Below are 13,996 nucleotides of genomic sequence, written 5' to 3'. Positions count from 1 at the left end.
CGTAATGGTGGTCCCTGAGGACCGGTGCTCCGAAGTTATAATTCTCCAAAGCACTTACAAGACACGAATTCTAATACTTGTAAACTTTGAAATAACATCACTCTCGTTCGGTATAAAATACCAAGTACATCGACAAACTATCGAATATTTCAACCTTCGAACCTACACTTCGAACAAATATCATATACATACTCAACACCAGAACCACCAAAATGAGTTCAATTCTGTTCAAAATAACCTTAAACAGAGAATTACATTAAGTTCAATTCTGACTCGTTTCAAACTTCTGTTTAAAATTACTCAATCATTAGCAGTGTCTTTCTCTAAAATATTCATGGACAATCGTTAAAGTAGACAACTAATGGTACTTGTAAATTAATTTGCCCTTCCCCCGTCTAACTTCGGAGATACGTATATGGTCCGATACAAATGGTAATACGTTCACTGTCGGTAATTCCAGTGTTAAGTATAGAGAACTGGCGCGACTTTTGACGCGTTGTTAATTTATTCGTTGTATTTATCGAATATTGTTTGGTAGCTGCCGGAAACGCGTTTCGTTCGCGGCGTAGAAACGCCGGGGGGACATCGAGACGTAAAAGTTGATATCGATGCTCAATGCGGTTAGGTATGAGTCACTGTCAGAGCTCTACGCGACCCTGAATTACTACCAACAACCGCGTGCTCGCGCGCGATCCACGCGCGCTTTTGTTTACTAGCTTTCGAGCGGGGCTCCTTTGACGGACGACGCGCATGATTCAGGCTGAAATTTATGCGAGATTAACGCAAGTCTGCGAACAGCCTCGCCGCTCGAACCAGTTTATAGAAACGACGATCGTACATTTTGCTGATTTTCGCGGAAATCTGGCAAGCTTCGAAACCGAAAGTTTTTCAACACTTGTACGTGATACGCGAAACCCATTAAGGTAATTATTACTATATTCCTTTATTTTTCTTCATTGTGTCGTTACGATGGTATATTCTACGTCGCGGTGATACAGGTCTGATAATATTACTGATATTGTATATCTTGTAAAATAGTGTATTGTTATATTAGTGTAGCCACAAAACAGTGGTGTTCATAGAAAAGGTACAAGAAGTAGGAGCAAATTAATTTAAAAATATTACTATCTTTTTTTAATTCAAGTAGGAAAAAATCAATTTTTAAATATTCCCATTTTATTTCAAAATATTAACCAATAGAAACAAATTAATTTAAAAATATTACTATCTTTCTTTCTTTAATACAAGTAGGACAAAATCAATTTTTAAATATTCCCATTTTATTTCAAACTATTACCACCTGAAAATATTCCCCAATAGAGCAAAAGTAGCTTAGAAATATTGCCATCTTTGTTTAATACAAGTAGGAGAAAATCAATTTTTAAATATTCCCATTTTCTTTTAAAATATTCCCCAACAGAGGAAAATTAATTGAAAAATATTCCTACTTTATTTTCAAACGTTTCTAAATATTCCAAACATTTCTCTATTTAACAAACTCCTGAAGTTAAAATCTATTTATAATCAAATAACAATAATTACCCACAGTGTAAAATAATTTCAAGTTCACAGTTCCCCAATGGAAACTATATTCCCCAAAACAAATTTTCTCAACTTCCATAAACTCCTTATAGAAACAATTGGGTTCGGTTCATTTTATTCGTGCACAGTTGCTCGACTCGGTTTAATATTATCGAAGCAATTATTTTTAACCGATCCGCGTAGCCGTGAACTTTCGATATTCCTACGAATTAATCGATAGAACCACCTGTTGGACGTGATTGTAAATATATTCGTTCCAAAAGCGGTCGTGACTCCACTTTACACAAGTATTCGCGGAAACCCTCGAAACGCTCGTTTTCGCGCCGAGATTGGGTTCAGTCGTTAAAGTTAAAGCGCAAAGATTCCCGACCGATGGGGTAGTAAAAGCGCGTGCCAGAATGCAAATTCGCACCGGTGCTTTTCCACGGCCGGTTAACATATTTGTAGTTTACACGCCTCTACTATGTAAATCTGTCCGGTTACGAGGGTTTACGGCCAACGTGACAATAACTCGGGACTGGTTGTTGGCAGCGCGGGAAACCGTTTCCTGTCAAACCGTTGTTTCTGATCGTATTTTATGTTTCCCCTCGGTCAATGGTGCTCACTTCGTTCACCAGCCGCCCATTAATAAACTACTTAACGTACGATAAATACCATTGGTTTAGTACGGGTTCGATATACGTTGTTTATTTTATTTTATATTTTTTTATTTCTCCACGATTTTATTATGAATCGATCGACGAGATACGGTGGACGAGTCGTGCAACTTTTTAACGAAAGCAAACGCCATCGACGGGTAATTTTCTAAGCGCCGCGATATTTTCGCGTTTATCTCTCGGTTAGTCACGCCGTGGCTTTTTCGTGGCTTCTTTTTCATTTTTTTTTTTTTTTTTCTGTCACGGTTCGCAATAATAGCGTCGACCCATTATTTCAGCGATAAAAATTGCTAATACGCGGACACCTCCGATAATACGGATCTGACATTAATCTCTGATTAATCTTTGTTCAACATTCGATGAGTCACTCGATCGCGGGGAAAATGGGAAACGACCGTGTGCTTAAATACAGTGACTCATCGATCTTTCGCGAAGTCGCACAGGTTGCTCCATTTCACTTTAATACCCGTAACGAGCCAACGATGATGATCTCTTTCTTTCATTTTTCTTTTTTTCTTTTTCTTTTCTTTCTTGTTTATAGGTGTTATCTTCCGATAAACATGACTGCTCAAATTAGTCGGAAAAGCACAGATAAGTCGCGAGACGTTTTATTGTCACGGGTGCATCTGTACTTGTTCTAATTATCGCGACGAATTTTAACCTTGATTGTTGTCGAATAACTCGACGCATAAATCTATTGCTATTTGGAAATATAACGTTTAAGTCCACATTGCTATTTGGAAATATAATGTTTAAGTCCACATTGCTATTTAGAAATATAACGTTTAAGTCCACATTCCTATTTGGAAATATAACGTTTAAGTCACAAGGATTCAAATTGTTAGAAAAATGAAAATTCTGTTGGAATGATCGTAAATCTCTCGTACAAATATGTGTATATTGTCTGCTTATCTTGTCCGAGAAATCACAAAGGATATAAGGATCCCTAAACTTTCATGCTCGAATGTGTGGGGATATTTGGACCCTTTGTGATTCGGATTCGAGGATTCATTTCGATCTCGAGAGACCCCCTAACAACTACTCTGCCCAAAAGAGCACAAATCTAAAATCACAAAGAGTCCAAGGATCCCCAAATTTTGAGCAGAATAATCATATCGAGACTTCTTAACACTACTCTGTCCAAAACTGCACAAATCTAACATCACAAGGAGTCCAAGGATCTCCAAACATTAGAACGTATTATGTTCAGTGATCCTTGGACTCTTTGTGACTTTGTATCGATGTTGTTTTGAGCAGAATAATCGTTTCGAGACTTCTTAACACTACTCTGTCTAAAGCTGCACAAATCTAACATCACAAGGAGTCCAAGGATCCACGAATATTAGAACATGGATGTTCAGTGCTCCTTGGACTCTTTGTGACTTTGGATCGGTGTTGTTTTGAGCAGAATAATCGTTTCGAGATTTCTTAACACTACTCTGTCTAAAGCTGCACAAATCTAACATCACAAGGAGTCCAAGGATCCACGAATATTAGAACATGAATGTTTAGTGCTCCTTGGACTCTTTGTGACTTTGGATCGGTGTTGTTTTGAGCAGAATAATCATTTCGAGATCTCTTAACTTTTTTCTGCTCAAAACAGCACAAATCTAAACATCACAAGGGGTCCAAGGATCCCTGAACATTAAGACATGAATGTTCAGTGATCCTTGGACTCTTTGTGACTTTAAATCGGTGGTGTTTTGAGTAGAATAGTCGTTTTGAGACCACTTCACTCTTATCTGCCCAAAACAACACAAATCTAAAATCACAAAGAGTCCAAGGATCTCCAAACATTAGAACATAAATGTTCAGTGATCCTCGGACTCTTTGTGACTTTGGATCGGTGTTGTTTCGAGCAGAATAGTCGTTTCGAGAACTCTTAACTCTTCTCTGCCCAAAACAACACAAATCTAACATCACAAAGAGTCCAAGGATCACTGAACATTCACGTTCTAATATTCGTGGATCCTTGGACTCCTTGTGACTTCGGATGTTCTCTTGAACAGTCGTTCCAAGCCTTCTGAACAACAACTCCAACTCAAAGCAACCCAAACCTAAAATCACAAAGCCTGGAAGAACCATCTCTTCACAACTGTCCAACACAAGAGTCCAATCATCCCCAAGTATCCACGACCGGATACTCGTAGATCCCTTCTCAAAATACCGTTTGTGATTCGGACTGGATCACAATTATTCCAAAAATATTCATTCCAAGACCTCTCGCGTTCCTTCGTATCCCTCCACTTTCTAATCCATCAAACGAATCGTTCGAATTCCTCGATACTCGAAGCAAATTACCAACCGGTCCCCCAAGTTGTCACCTCGTAATCTCGAAAGGACCCTCGTCCCTCTAGGTCACAGGTGTAGTTGAACACCGTGCGCGTTCGAAATATTTCCCGATCAATTCCCTCGTATCGGGGCCCCGTGATACACCATCGAAGGGGTTGTATGCCGTACAACGATGATCCCCAGCTCGCGAGGATGCCGACACGCGTTCAACGCATCCTCACCCCAGTGACCGTTTAAGCGATGTTTACAAAGCAGGAAAACAGAAGCGACCGGGTATACACGTAATCCCCCCCTCGGTTAATGCGCCGTCGCTTCCTGGAGGGAAACGCGGCGCAGGAGAGAGGCAACACACCGACGAGGAAGACGATAGAGGCCACCTGCCACGCCACTCGGACGATGATGCGTCCTCCGGCTGACGGGAATTCGTGTAGCCGCGTCCCGGACACACGCGTGGAACGCGTCACGAAGGATTCCGGCATGAATGAATCACTTAACGAGAAACACGCGCCGGGCATACGTAATATTCTGTTCTCCCGTTTGGTCGGCCGGTAGAATGCGTCTATTGGAAATGCGGGCGGGTTGAGCCAACGACAGCCTGACGGCTGGAGGATCATCCGTGGAACTGGAGCTGGATCGTGGGTCCTCGAGAGGCGATGGATTACACACGGGGAGATCGGATTAATTGCGTTTCGGAGCGCGATTATTCTGTTGACGTCGATTACTTGGTATCGAGTGGTCGGTTAAATAAATAATGAAGAATTATCCTTGGTTGCCTACGATGTGTATTATGTACAAATTGGAGTGTATAGATCCAGGAAGAGTCGAGGTTAAAGTTTTACTAGATTACACTTAGAAGGTGGGATTAAGTGTCTGGAGTACGAAATTTTGTTAATATCGAGTGGTCGGTTAAATAAATAATAAAGGACTATTTGTTAGTTGCCTACAATGCGTATTATACAAATTAAATTGTATAGTTGATCCAGGGAGAGTCAAGGTTAAAGTTTTACTACATTACACTTCGAAGATGGGGTTAATTGCGTTCAGAGAACGAAATTCTGTTAACATCGATTACGTAATATCGAGTGGTGCGTTAAACGAACAATGAAGAACTATCCTTGGTTGCCTACGATGCGTATTATACAAATTAGACTGTATAATTAATCCAGGAAGAGTCGAGGTTAAAGTTTTGCTAGATCACTCTTCGAAGGTGGGATTTAGTGTATCTGGAGTACGAAATTTTGTTAATACCGAGTGGTCGGTTAAATAAATGCCAAAGGACTATTCTTGGTTGTTTATTATGTATATTATAAAAAAATAGAAATTATAGTCGATCTAGGGAGAACTGAGGTTACAGTTTTGCTAGATTACACTCAGAAGATGGGATCAAATGTGTCTGTAGCACGAAATTCAGTTAATATCGATTACGCAATATCAAGTGATTTGTTAAATAAATAAAAAATAGACGCTACAATCGATTTAGATTAAAATTTTACCAGTCACCTACACAGGAAAACTGGATGAAGCTGAATCGACGAATTCTTGTTTCATCAGATTAGGATTCTGGCTGACGAATACTTCTTTCGCGAGACTCGTATATATTACGTTGGTTAACGCCTACAGCAGTCGTTACAAGTTTCGTAGGACGTCGATAATGATTTGATTTGATTCCTCGAGGTTAGAAGATGTATGTTCGGATCTCTCTAGAGGAGGTCTTCTGGAATCTATCCGAGGTTCTACCTGTGGGAGTAGATACGTTCAAGTTTCTCGAGCTTGAATCTATCCTGGTAGAAGGAAGATACATGTTCGAATCTCTTGACTAGTAACAAGCGTACACGAACCTCTCGAAGTAGATGGAAGAGGTATGTAGATATGAATCGCTCGAATTAAGCTCTACAGAGGTTCTGTCTATAGAAGTAGGTATACTCGAATCCCTTCGGATAGAAGGAAGTGGTCTGCTTGAATCTACCAGGAAGAGGGTTGTTGAATCTTCTGCAATAGAAGGCAGGAGAAAGACATCTCTCGAGTTTCTTCGGTTAAAAGGAAGCAGTTCTGTTCGAGGTTATTGTCGTACGAGGAAGAGACGTGTTCCAATCTCTTGGAATAGAAGATGGTTCGAGATCTCGAGGTGTACGAAATGATCTTTTCTTGGAGCAGATAAAGGGGATTGTTCGTATCCTCCAGGTAGAAAAGTGGCCCTTCATTACATTCACCACGATTCTCCGAGTACTCCTCCCTTTGAATTTCGAACCCGGTAGAAAGCGATCCTTTCGAGTTTTCGTATACTCGGGGCACAGAGTTAGGGGAGTCGAGGTACTCTTACGAATTTTCCTTGCGAAATACAAGCACGTGTTACGCGTCCGTGAGACTTCCTAGGAAATTAAATATCACGAGGCGAGAAATTCCTTTCCCTCTGATTCACGTCAGCAGTCGCAGAACTGGGCTCGAATCGGTACACGCAATTGAAGAAACAAACACCGATTGCGTTGGTTTCGCAAGCCGGTGACTTTCGTCGAGAAAACTTGACGGAAGAGGCTACGTGTATCAAGATCGCGAATCGCCTCGAAAGTACGAGAAACGATGTGTCGACGCCACTGTGACTCACGCGATCGCGCAGCAACGTTGTTCCTCTTCGAACAACGATTCCTCTGTACGGAGTACGAACCGTGCTATCCCTCGTGTAACGACCCAGACGATCGCTCGTACCGCTGGACAAATTAAAAAATACCCCCTGGAGGAAACGGGGCACCGATCGACGTCATCCCGGGCCATCGATCATCGTGGACAATTACTCGTGAAGGCGCGTCGAAACGTGACGGATCGTCGTGTCTCGCGTACGGGATACTCGCGGCCAATCCTTTCGCGGGAACGTTCGCAATTTCGGCTTCCCCGGAGGGAATTTCGAGATCTTTGTGCCACGCTCGGGTCTTCTTTGACCCGGTAGGACACGGTTACTAATTCATACCGTCGGTACAACTTTCGTTGGTTGGTGTAGCTTTCCCTAGAAATCGAATTATATCATGAAGTGATATAATTTTATATTCGGGAGTCTTTTTGAACCACGTCTGGGTCTTTTTGGACCCACAGAGACTTTTGCTAATTCATACCGTCGGTAGAACTTTCGTTGGTTGGTGTAGCTTTCCCTAGAAATCGAATTATATCATGAAGTGATATAATTTTATATTCGGGAGTCTTTTTGAACCACGTCTGGGTCTTTTTGGACCCACAGAGACTTTTGCTAATTCATACCGTCGGTAGAACTTTCGTTGGTTGGTGTAGCTTTCCCTAGAAATCGAATTATATCATGAAGTGATATAATTTTATATTCGGGAGTCTTTTTGAACCACGTCTGGGTCTTTTTGGACCCACAGAGACTTTTGCTAATTAATACCGTCGGTAGAACTTTCGTTGATTGGTGTAGCTTTCCCTAGAAATCGAAAACGGCACGACGAAGTGATATAATTTTATATTCGGGAGTATTTTTGAATCACGTCTGGGTCTTTTTGGACCCAGATATACTTTTGCTAATTTATACCGTCTGTACAACTTTCTTTGATCAGTATAGATTCCCCTAGAAATTGAGAACGATACGACAAAGCAATACAATTTTATATTCGAGGGTCTTTTTAAACCACGTCTGGGTCTTCTTGGACCCAGAGATACTTTTGCTAATTCATACCGTCGGTACAACTTTCATTCGCGAGCATAGCTTACCCCAAAAATTAAGGACGATACGACAAAGTAATATAATTTTATATTCGAGAGACTTTTTGAATCACGTCTGGGTCTTTTTGGACCCAGATATACTTTTACTAATTCATACCGTCGGTAAAACTTTCTTTGATCAGTATAACTTGCCCTAGAAATTCGGAACGATACGATAAAGTAATATAATTTTATATTCGAGAGTCTTTTTGAACCACGTCCGGGTCTTTCTAGACCCAGTGACACTTATTCATACCGTTAGTACAGCTTTGCTTAGAAACGAAGAAAGACACGATAAAACGATCGAACCTTTTGTCGAAATGTTTGCAGGAGCAAGATGAAATTATGGGTCAGTTTGGACCCGGACGTGGTCGCTCAAATCGCCCGATATTGCGAGGGTTAACGTTTGGACGAGAGAGGACGATGAAACTTTTCGTCTACCATCGTTTCTACCCTTCACTTTAGGCCATTTTCCCGACGCTTCTTCGTTTATTTCAGCGTAGCTAGACGCGCAGGATACGACGTTTAATTCGTTTCAGACCGATTGCACAATGGCGGCCATCGCGACGCGATGATGCCCGGATAAAGAACTGCGGGAGGGGTGAAAATGACGAGGGATAACGAGGGAGAAGAGAATGGAACCGTATGAGCTGGCAGCGAGCATCGGTAGTGAGTCAGTCTGCCAATTTTCTCACCGATAATCCACCGTCCCCCACCCCTCGCCTCTTCGTAAGCTTCTTTTTCGGGAAAGCCTTTTAGAAAGGCAATTTTTTAGCTCAGTAATTTCACGTCGAGGGGCGTTCGACTTTTTTTTAAAAATCACGAAGGATTATGACATTGTAACAGTATCAATGGAGACACTTGAATTCATACCAATGTAATTGTTTCTATGGAGAAATATATTTAGTTGAAAGCTGATACGATTCTTGAAGGTCGATGGATCGAAATCTTGTAGAGCAAAGGTGTTCGAAAGATTTCAAATCGCTTCTTGTGAAAATAAATTGCAGAAATGGGTGATACAGAAATATTCGAGGTTAGGTTTATATACTCGTATGTAATTGTACAATACATTGACTAACTTTTTCATTCTAAAGACGTATTATTATTATTGTATATTGTATGAAATAAAAATGTATTTTTATTATCGTGTATCGTACGAAACAAAAATCGTTATTACGTATTGTACAAATTTGCGTAATATAGCCCTTTTCAACCCTTTCGGTAGACTCGGTGCGTGGAACGCCCATAGGCGTGGAACGACCGTGCTTAATGTATAGAACAACGAGACTTCCGCATGCGACGCGTGGTTCGATGTTCGAACCCCTGCACAGAATTAAAATCGATAGACGCACAAACGTCGATAAATACAGGGTGTATCCTCGCGAATTACGTATCAAACGGTGTCACACTGTCCGAGATGTGCGTATAATTTTCACCTCGGGTTATTTTATAATATTACCCGACCAGGTGTGTAGAAACTGCAAATCTGTTGCACGATTTGCAACCGTTCGTGAATGCCGGTGTTGGCTGTCGTCGGCAGAGGGACGAGCAGAAAATTTAGGGGACGCTTTTGGAGATAGGTCGGGCAGGTGTGTGAGCATAAAAATTAGTATTCCCCCGGTGGACACGGTTTTTGGCTATTCACCGGTTAGGTGACCGCTCGACTTATCGGACTATTTATCGCGACACTTATCATTCAGGTGCCATGCTCGATACGCGACTGTTTAGTCACCCCGATTGAGAAGGAAAAAGAACGGACGCGCAACCCGATAAGAATAGGTCGAACACGTCGACAAGCCGTTTCGATAAAAAAAAAAAAAAAAAAAAGAAAAAAAAAGAGAGAGAAACGATAACGCTGGCTGATAACGCGCGTTCTTTTCTCCCGGGGAAATCTTGCTAAATTTCCGAGAACGCGGGTACACGTAAGACCCGATAACGCGCTTCGACGCGATCGATAACGCAACGATTCCGCTCGTTGTTATTCATCGGGAGCGTTCCTACGTTTCACGATGGTGGGGTTATAGTGCGTCGAACGATTTATTATCAAAGAAAGATAAGTTCGTCAGTAATGTTTACGTATTACGTGAAACCGAACACGAAAGCGACCATAGTAAACCAAACACCTCTCGTCGTCGATTACGTGAAATTTAAATCTCAAAATCTTCCCGCCCTAAATCCACGGAATTTTGCATCGCGTACCACTTTCAGAAGATTGTTAATTATCGATATAAAAAAGTGAAATTCAATGTTCACTCCCAAAATATCAAACCGTGGAAAATCGTATCAAAATTTACTCCATTTCCAACCTCGTTTCATTCTCAAATATTTTCGCGACTCGGTGAACACCTAACCTCAAATTCGAACGATCGTCGAACCGTACCGTGATCTTACATTTTACTCCCTGTAAAGTTACAGTAAGAAGACTTCCCGCCCGCCTTATTAATGAATTAAATGAATTCGAGAAAAGAAAATATAAAATATAACCTGAGAGAACGCAAGCACCGATAGCCACCTGTTGCCGCGTAAATTGGCTATTGGCGCGTAAATTCAAAACGCGTTCAACGTAACTCGGTTGTGTAACGAGTGCACTCGCTTATCGTCCATTAGTTAATAGTGGCTTTTTATCTTTGTTATTATCGAACGAGTCCGTTTAAAAGTTTCTTTCGAAAGATTCCATAAGTGGCGACCAGACTCACCGATGATAAGGTACAGAAGCTGGTGAACCGATACGTGTAAGGAGTGGGGGTAGGAGACGGTCCGCTCGGATTTCGTGATTTATTCGAGCGGTCCATGCTGTCTGTGCTCGTGCCACGAATAACCCGGGGAATCATACCGGCGGTCTGAGTCAGCCGGGATCGTAGTAGGAAACGACTACGGTCTCGAAGGACGTGCGGCACGTCGCTTTAGTCCGCGCCGCGCGGCGTCGTTCCCGCATTCTTTCCGCGTGCACGCACGACTCTGATTCATTTCGCGCTAATAACCCCGCGACCCTGATTTCATTTGCACGGGCTGCCCGCTCTCGTACCTGAGAATTCTTCCAAGTTGATCGCGATCGGTGCCTAGGAAACCTCCACGCCGAGAGTAACGTGGAACTCGGTGTTTCTCGGAACACGTCGAGAATTATTTTTTTTCTTTTTTTTTTTTTTTTAATGTAAATTGACATCCTTGGTCATTAGCAACGGAAATATCGAGGCGTTATTACGTTACTCGACGATCGACAATCTTCGTTTCTTTGACCCTTAAGTATACAGTTGTTCGAGTTGGGAAACGAATTGGAGAAAAAGTTACTTTTAATTGTAATAAGTGGGTACGATTGGGAAATAAATTGAAAACGAGAATATCGTGACTTGGAAACGAACGAGTGGGCAGTGTGTAATAATGTTAATACAGACGGGAAATAAGTGTGTATTATTTAAAGGTTAACCAACCCCCAGCAGGTCTTATTTTGCATTTGTTAGCAAGCCAGGTTTCATTTTGCATTTGTTAGCAGGCCAGGTTTCATTTTACATTTGTTAGCGGAGCAGGTTGTCCAGAAGTTTGTAACTTTTAATTCTATCGTGTATTACGTTGTTGTTACTATTGCGTATTCGCGTTTCGCTTCTTTTATTCATTAAATGTGTAACGTATAAACAAAACGAGCGCATCGTGACGTTTGAATAGACGACAGAGAGGGGACGATATTTATTTTCATTGTCTGCGGTTGAATTATGTCACACGCGTTACTCTGTCCTCTGTCGGACTGTCGCGAAGTTAATCCTCGCCACTTATCTGTGCAATAAAGACGCTAAATGAAAATAAATAAACAAAGTACACACGTCGTGACGTTCGAATGCTGGAAGTTGGAGGGGTGGGGGAAGGGAACTGGCGACGTTTATCTTTACCGTCTGGGACCGAACTGTGTCATATATCACGGTTCTCCCTGTCAGGTTGTCACGAACTTGTCCTCACCGTTTCTCGAGACTCCTTCGCGTTAATTGCATCCGTCGACGTCACTGTTTCTCACGTCTCGTCCCCCCCACCCCTCTGGTGTATGCAAAACCGGGACCTCCGGGAGACGACAACGATCCGCGTAACTCTCTGTCAGGTTGTCGCAACTTGGCGCGCAGCTCGCGATACAACGACAGCGCGCGCGGCTTTTTCGCTCGTGTCTTTGTCCTTCAGGGGTCGTTTGCACGTAGAAAGTGAAGTATGTTCGCGTGAACAGGAAACCGTGTTCGATTGGACGCGTTCCAAAAACCACCTAGGGAGTTCGTGGTTGCTTATCGCGACGGTTATGAACGAAGAATGGTTGTCTTTCGTATTATTTCTTGTTGGAAAATTCAGATTGTAATATCTAGTTTATTATAATATGCAGGGATCTCGTGTATCTAGTAGTATAGTTATTGTATATATACGAATATAAAGTTCGAAGAAATGCGTATACAGTGATATATGTCTTGATGTGAACGACGACAGTGTCGTGTGGTCTTTCTGACTCTGGATTTGGAACTGGATTAAAAAGAAAACCAAAACGGAGACAGTTCTTAAAACTGACATCGACATCTGGCACCCTTAAGATCGTTGTTGCATTCGTTCCAATATTTCTGTATCCCTCGTTGATCGTTGTTTACACGACCGTTTGATCGTTTACTATTCACGTAGGTAGTCAGGCGACATAATAAATGAATCATCGTGTAAAATTGACAAAAATGGAACATTGGGGAGGTTGGGGGAGTCAGTAGATTGTTGCGAACAAGTTCGAGACGTCTTTTAGTTTATTCTTGTGTATTTCTATTTTCAGATTCGCGTTATTCTCTCGGTTACCTTTTCGTTCTTCTCTCTCCTCGACTTGGCTGCGTTATTCTCGGCAAAAATTAGGTCTACGAGAGGCTCCCTATTTTCAGATTTACGTTATTCCCTCGGTTACCTTTCCCTCCCCCCTCCTCGACTTGGCCAAGTTTATTTTCAGCGAAAGTTAGGTCTGCGAGAGACTTCCTACTTTCAGATTTATGTTATTTTCTCGGTTACATTTTCGTTTGTTTCTCTCGGCGACTTGGCTGCGTTATTTTCAGCAAAAATTAGAGATACCAACTATTTTCAGATTTAGGTTATTTTCTGTTCTCTGGTTTATCTTTAGGTGCATCCAACATTCAAAACTTAATTTATTTTCTCAATTGCCTTTTCGTACATCTCTCTCCTCGACTTGGTCGCATTATTCTCAGCAAAAGTTAGGTCCACAAGATACTTTCAATTACCAAACTTTATTTTCTCAATTACTTTTTCACATATCTCTCTCCTTAACCTAGCCACCTTATTCTCAGCAAAAGTTAAGTGTACGAAATACTTCCAACTTCCAAACATACTTTATTTTCTCAATTACCTTTTCATACACCTTTTTCCTCGACTTGGTCGCATTATTCTCAGCAAAAGTTAGATCACACAAGATACTTTCAACTTCCAAACTTTATTTTCTCAATTACTTTTTCACATACCTCTCTCCTTAACCTACCTGTCTTATTCTCAGCAAAAGTTAAGTGTAAGAAATACTTTCAACTTCCAAACTCACTTTATCTTCTCAATAACCTTTTCGATACACCTCTCCGCGATTTTCGGCAAAAGTTAGGTCTGTAAGAGCCACTTGTCATCATATTCCCTCCCATCTTTATTTCCTCGCGTGTCCCCTACCTCCTCGAGTCGCGGAGGCACTTGCGCTCGCGGATGAGTAATTCGACAAATATTTATAGGAAATAAAGCGCACAAGGAAGGAGACGGGGGGTGGGGGGAGTCACCTGGAATTTGCATCGACAGGGTCTTGTGCATTATTT

At 41.7% G+C, this 13,996-nt stretch overlaps 1 protein-coding gene and 1 long non-coding RNA gene across 3 annotated transcripts in view; one reads left to right on the top strand and one right to left on the bottom strand.

The window, feature by feature from the left end:
• LOC143146187 (uncharacterized) overlaps nucleotides 1-13,996 on the bottom strand; it is a 119,394-nt gene that overhangs the window by 24,670 nt on the left and 80,728 nt on the right. The window lies entirely within an intron of this gene.
• LOC143146195 (uncharacterized) lies at nucleotides 731-9,279 on the top strand. The gene is made up of 2 exons (XR_012991850.1): nucleotides 731-923; nucleotides 8,732-9,279. It is a non-coding gene; the product is annotated as an uncharacterized LOC143146195 (long non-coding RNA).

Source organism: Ptiloglossa arizonensis, chromosome 4 (assembly GCF_051014685.1).
Source record: "Ptiloglossa arizonensis isolate GNS036 chromosome 4, iyPtiAriz1_principal, whole genome shotgun sequence".
NCBI lineage: Eukaryota > Metazoa > Arthropoda > Insecta > Hymenoptera > Colletidae > Ptiloglossa > Ptiloglossa arizonensis.
This window is presented reverse-complemented; position numbering and strand designations above follow the sequence as displayed.